Raw genomic sequence first — 6,949 nt, forward strand, 5'->3', positions numbered from 1 at the left:
CACAAATAGTGTTTTCTCAGCGAGAGAAGGCCAAAATGAACACTTCATGCAGAACTCCTGTATTTTGATGAAAACTCACTGAAATCAAGCTGTAACTTCAAGTTTATGCATCTTTCTATGCTTTCAGGTTGAAACTTGACTGAAAACTCACTTTGAACAAAAGTTATGGCATTTTTGTATCACAGGTCACAAATAGTGTTTTCTCAGCGAGAGAAGGCCAAAATGAACACTTCATGCAGAACTCCTGTATTTTGATGAAAACTCACTGAAATCAAGCTGTAACTTCAAGTTTATGCATCTTTCTATGCTTTCAGGTTGAAACTTGACTGAAAACTCACTTTGAACAAAAGTTATGGCATTTTTGTATCACAGGTCAAAAATAGTGTTTTCTCAGCGAGAGAAGGCCAAAATGAACACTTCATGCAGAACTCCTGTATTTTGATGAAAACTCACTGAAATCAAGCTGTAACTTCAAGTTTATGCATCTTTCTATGCTTTCAGGTTGAAACTTGACTGAAAACTCACTTTGAACAAAAGTTATGGCATTTTTGTATCACAGGTCACATATAGTGTTTTCTCAGCGAGAGAAGGCCAAAATGAAAACTTCATGCAGAACTCCTGTATTTTGATGAAAACTCACTGAAATCAAGCTGTAACTTCAAGTTTATGCATCTTTCTATGCTTTCAGGTTGAAACTTGACTGAAAACTCACTTTTTAAAAAAGTTATGGCATTTTTGTATCACAGGTCACAAATAGTGTTTTCTCAGCGAGAGAAGGCCAAAATGAACACTTCATGTAGAACTCCTGTATTTTGATGAAAACTCACTGAAATCAAGCTGTAACTTCAAGTTTATGCATCTTTCTATGCTTTCAGGTTGAAACTTGACTGAAAACTCACTTTTTAAAAAAGTTATGGCATTTTTGTGTCGCAGGTCACAAATAGTGTTTTCTCAGCGAGAGAAGGCCAAAATGAACACTTCATGCAGAACTCCTGTATTTTGAGGAAAACTCACTGAAATCAAGCTGTAACTTCAAGTTTATGCATCTTTCTATGCTTTCAGGTTGAAACTTGACTGAAAACTCACTTTGAACAAAAGTTATGGCATTTTTGTATCACAGGTCACAAATAGTGTTTTCTCAGCGAGAGAAGGCCAAAATGAACACTTCATGCAGAACTCCTGTATTTTGATGAAAACTCACTGAAATCAAGCTGTAACTTCAAGTTTATGCATCTTTCAATGCTTTCAGGTTGAAACTTGACTGAAAACTCACTTTGAACAAAAGTTATGGCATTTTTGTATCACAGGTCAAAAATAGTGTTTTCTCAGCGAGAGAAGGCCAAAATGAACACTTCATGCAGAACTCCTGTATTTTGATGAAAACTCACTGAAATCAAGCTGTAACTTCAAGTTTATGCATCTTTCTATGCTTTCAGGTTGAAACTTGACTGAAAACTCACTTTGAACAAAAGTTATGGCATTTTTGTATCACAGGTCACATATAGTGTTTTCTCAGCGAGAGAAGACCAAAATGAAAACTTCATGCAGAACTCCTGTATTTTGATGAAAACTCACTGAAATCAAGCTGTAACTTCAAGTTTATGCATCTTTCTATGCTTTCAGGTTGAAACTTGACTGAAAACTCACTTTTTAAAAAAGTTATGGCATTTTTGTATCACAGGTCACAAATAGTGTTTTCTCAGCGAGAGAAGGCCAAAATGAACACTTCATGCAGAACTCCTGTATTTTGATGAAAACTCACTGAAATCAAGCTGTAACTTCAAGTTTATGCATCTTTCTATGCTTTCAGGTTGAAACTTGACTGAAAACTCACTTTGAACAAAAGTTATGGCATTTTTGTATCACAGGTCACAAATAGTGTTTTCTCAGCGAGAGAAGGCCAAAATGAACACTTCATGTAGAACTCCTGTATTTTGATGAAAACTCACTGAAATCAAGCTGTAACTTCAAGTTTATGCATCTTTCTATGCTTTCAGGTTGAAACTTGACTGAAAACTCACTTTTTAAAAAAGTTATGGCATTTTTGTGTCGCAGGTCACAAATAGTGTTTTCTCAGCGAGAGAAGGCCAAAATGAACACTTCATGCAGAACTCCTGTATTTTGAGGAAAACTCACTGAAATCAAGCTGTAACTTCAAGTTTATGCATCTTTCTATGCTTTCAGGTTGAAACTTGACTGAAAACTCACTTTGAACAAAAGTTATGGCATTTTTGTATCACAGGTCACAAATAGTGTTTTCTCAGCGAGAGAAGGCCAAAATGAACACTTCATGCAGAACTCCTGTATTTTGATGAAAACTCACTGAAATCAAGCTGTAACTTCAAGTTTATGCATCTTTCTATGCTTTCAGGTTGAAACTTGACTGAAAACTCACTTTGAACAAAAGTTATGGCATTTTTGTATCACAGGTCACAAATAGTGTTTTCTCAGCGAGAGAAGGCCAAAATGAACACTTCATGTAGAACTCCTGTATTTTGATGAAAACTCACTGAAATCAAGCTGTAACTTCAAGTTTATGCATCTTTCTATGCTTTCAGGTTGAAACTTGACTGAAAACTCACTTTGAACAAAAGTTATGGCATTTTTGTATCACAGGTCACAAATAGTGTTTTCTCAACGAGAGAAGGCCAAAATGAACACTTCATGCAGAACTCCTGTATTTTGATGAAAACTCACTGAAATCAAGCTGTAACTTCAAGTTTATGCATCTTTCTATGCTTTCAGGCTGAAACTTGACTGAAAACTCACTTTTTAAAAAAGTTATGGCATTTTTGTATCACAGGTCACAAATAGTGTTTTCTCAGCGAGAGAAGGCCAAAATGAACACTTCATGCAGAACTCCTGTATTTTGATGAAAACTCACTGAAATCAAGCTGTAACTTCAAGTTTATGCATCTTTCTATGCTTTCAGGTTGAAACTTGACTGAAAACTCACTTTGAACAAAAGTTATGGCATTTTTGTATCACAGGTCACAAATAGTGTTTTCTCAGCGAGAGAAGGCCAAAATGAACACTTCATGCAGAACTCCTGTATTTTGATGAAAACTCACTGAAATCAAGCTGTAACTTCAAGTTTATGCATCTTTCTATGCTTTCAGGTTGAAACTTGACTGAAAACTCACTTTGAACAAAAGTTATGGCATTTTTGTATCACAGGTCACAAATAGTGTTTTCTCAGCGAGAGAAGGCCAAAATGAACACTTCATGCAGAACTCCTGTATTTTGATGAAAACTCACTGAAATCAAGCTGTAACTTCAAGTTTATGCATCTTTCTATGCTTTCAGGTTGAAACTTGACTGAAAACTCACTTTGAACAAAAGTTATGGCATTTTTGTATCACAGGTCAAAAATAGTGTTTTCTCAGCGAGAGAAGGCCAAAATGAACACTTCATGCAGAACTCCTGTATTTTGATGAAAACTCACTGAAATCAAGCTGTAACTTCAAGTTTATGCATCTTTCTATGCTTTCAGGTTGAAACTTGACTGAAAACTCACTTTGAACAAAAGTTATGGCATTTTTGTATCACAGGTCACATATAGTGTTTTCTCAGCGAGAGAAGGCCAAAATGAAAACTTCATGCAGAACTCCTGTATTTTGATGAAAACTCACTGAAATCAAGCTGTAACTTCAAGTTTATGCATCTTTCTATGCTTTCAGGTTGAAACTTGACTGAAAACTCACTTTTTAAAAAAGTTATGGCATTTTTGTATCACAGGTCACAAATAGTGTTTTCTCAGCGAGAGAAGGCCAAAATGAACACTTCATGTAGAACTCCTGTATTTTGATGAAAACTCACTGAAATCAAGCTGTAACTTCAAGTTTATGCATCTTTCTATGCTTTCAGGTTGAAACTTGACTGAAAACTCACTTTTTAAAAAAGTTATGGCATTTTTGTGTCGCAGGTCACAAATAGTGTTTTCTCAGCGAGAGAAGGCCAAAATGAACACTTCATGCAGAACTCCTGTATTTTGAGGAAAACTCACTGAAATCAAGCTGTAACTTCAAGTTTATGCATCTTTCTATGCTTTCAGGTTGAAACTTGACTGAAAACTCACTTTGAACAAAAGTTATGGCATTTTTGTATCACAGGTCACAAATAGTGTTTTCTCAGCGAGAGAAGGCCAAAATGAACACTTCATGCAGAACTCCTGTATTTTGATGAAAACTCACTGAAATCAAGCTGTAACTTCGAGTTTATGCATCTTTCTATGCTTTCAGGTTGAAACTTGACTGAAAACTCACTTTGAACAAAAGTTATGGCATTTTTGTATCACAGGTCACAAATAGTGTTTTCTCAGCGAGAGAAGGCCAAAATGAACACTTCATGTACAACTCCTGTATTTTGATGAAAACTCACTGAAATCAAGCTGTAACTTCAAGTTTATGCATCTTTCTATGCTTTCAGGTTGAAACTTGACTGAAAACTCACTTTGAACAAAAGTTATGGCATTTTTGTATCACAGGTCACAAATAGTGTTTTCTCAGCGAGAGAAGGCCAAAATGAACACTTCATGCAGAACTCCTGTATTTTGATGAAAACTCACTGAAATCAAGCTGTAACTTCAAGTTTATGCATCTTTCTATGCTTTCAGGTTGAAACTTGACTGAAAACTCACTTTGAACAAAAGTTATGGCATTTTTGTATCACAGGTCACATATAGTGTTTTCTCAGCGAGAGAAGACCAAAATGAAAACTTCATGCAGAACTCCTGTATTTTGATGAAAACTCAGTGAAATCCACCTCTAACTTTGAGTTTATGCATCTTTCTATGCATTCAGGTTGAAACTTGACTGAAAACTCACTTTGAACAAAAGTTATGGCATTTTTGTATCACAGGTCACAAATAGTGTTTTCTCAGCGAGAGAAGGCCAAAATGAACACTTCATGCAGAACTCCTGTATTTTGATGAAAACTCACTGAAATCAAGCTGTAACTTCAAGTTTATGCATCTTTCTATGCTTTCAGGTTGAAACTTGACTTAAAACTCACTTTGAACAAAAGTTATGGCATTTTTGTATCACAGGTCACAAATAGTGTTTTCTCAGCGAGAGAAGGCCAAAATGAACACTTCATGCAGAACTCCTGTATTTTGATGAAAACTCACTGAAATCAAGCTGTAACTTCAAGTTTATGCATCTTTCTATGCTTTCAGGTTGAAACTTGACTGAAAACTCACTTTGAACAAAAGTTGTGGCTGTTTTGTGTCGCAGGTCACAAATAGTGTTTTCTCAGCGAGAGAAGGCCAAAATGAACACTTCATGCAGAACTCCTGTATTTTGATGAAAACTCACTGAAATCAAGCTGTAACTTCAAGTTTATGCATCTTTCTATGCTTTCAGGTTGAAACTTGACTGAAAATTCACTTTCAACAAAAGTTATGGCATTTTTGTATCACAGGTCAAAAATAGTGTTTTCTCAGCGAGAGAAGGCCAAAATGAACACTTCATGTAGAACTCCTGTATTTTGATGAAAACTCACTGAAATCAAGCTGTAACTTCAAGTTTATGCATCTTTCTATGCTTTCAGGTTGAAACTTGACTGAAAACTCACTTTATAACAAACGTTATAGCATTTTTGTATCACAGGTCACAAATAGTGTTTTCTCAGCGAGAGAAGGCCAAAATGAACACTTCATGCAGAACTCCTGTATTTTGATGAAAACTCACTGAAATCAAGCTGTCACTTCAAGTTTATGCATCTTTCTATGCTTTCAGGTTGGAACTTGACAGAAAACTCACTTTGAAAAAAAGTTATGGCATTTTTGTATCACAGGTCACAAATAGTGTTTTCTCAGCGAGAGAAGGCCAAAATGAACACTTCATGCAGAACTCCTGTATTTTGATGAAAACTCACTGAAATCAAGCTGTAACTTCAAGTTTATGCATCTTTCTATGCTTTCAGGTTGAAACTTGACTGAAAACTCACTTTGAACAAAAGTTATGGAATTTTGTATCACAGGTCACAAATAGTGTTTTCTCAGCGAGAGAAGGCCAAAATGAACACTTCATGTAGAACTCCTGTATTTTGAGGAAAACTCAGTTAAATCCACCTCTAACTTTGAGTTTATGCATCTTTCTATGCTTTCAGGATGAAACTTGACTGAAAACTCACTTTGAAGAAAAGTTATGGCTGTTTTGTGTCGCAGGTCACAAATAGTGTTTTCTCAGCGAGAGAAGGCCAAAATGAACACTTCATGCAGAACTCCTGTATTTTGATGAAAACTCACTGAAATCAAGCTGTAACTTCAAGTTTATGCATCTTTCTATGCTTTCAGTTTGAAACTTGACTGAAAACTCACTTTTTAAAAAAGTTATGGCATTTTTGTATCACAGGTCACAAATAGTGTTTTCTCAGCGAGAGAAGGCCAAAATGAACACTTCATGCAGAACTCCTGTATTTTGATGAAAACTCACTGAAATCAAGCTGTAACTTCAAGTTTATGCATCTTTCTATGCTTTCAGGTTGAAACTTGACTGAAAACTCACTTTTTAAAAAAGTTATGGCATTTTTGTATCACAGGTCACAAATAGTGTTTTCTCAGCGAGAGAATGCCAAAATGAACACTACATGCAGAACTCCTGTATTTTGATGAAAACTCACTGAAATCAAGCTGTAACTTCAAGTTTATGCATCTTTCTATGCTTTCAGGTTGAAACTTGACTGAAAACTCACTTTGAACAAAAGTTATGGCATTTGTGTATCACAGGTCACAAATAGTGTTTTCTCAGCGAGAGAAGGCCAAAATGAAAACTTCATGCAGAACTCCTGTATTTTGATGAAAACTCACTGAAATCAAGCTGTAACTTCAAGTTTATGCATCTTTCTATGCTTTCAGGTTGAAACTTGACTTAAAATTCACTTTGAACAAAAGTTATGGCATTTTTGTATCACTGGTCAAAAATAGTGTTTTCTCAGCGAGAGAAGG

Source organism: Aulostomus chinensis, chromosome 21 (genome assembly GCF_037954235.1).
Source record: "Aulostomus chinensis isolate RoL2024-O1b breed Wild chromosome 21, RoL_Achi_v1.0, whole genome shotgun sequence".
In the NCBI taxonomy this organism is placed as follows: Eukaryota; Metazoa; Chordata; class Actinopteri; order Syngnathiformes; family Aulostomidae; genus Aulostomus; species Aulostomus chinensis.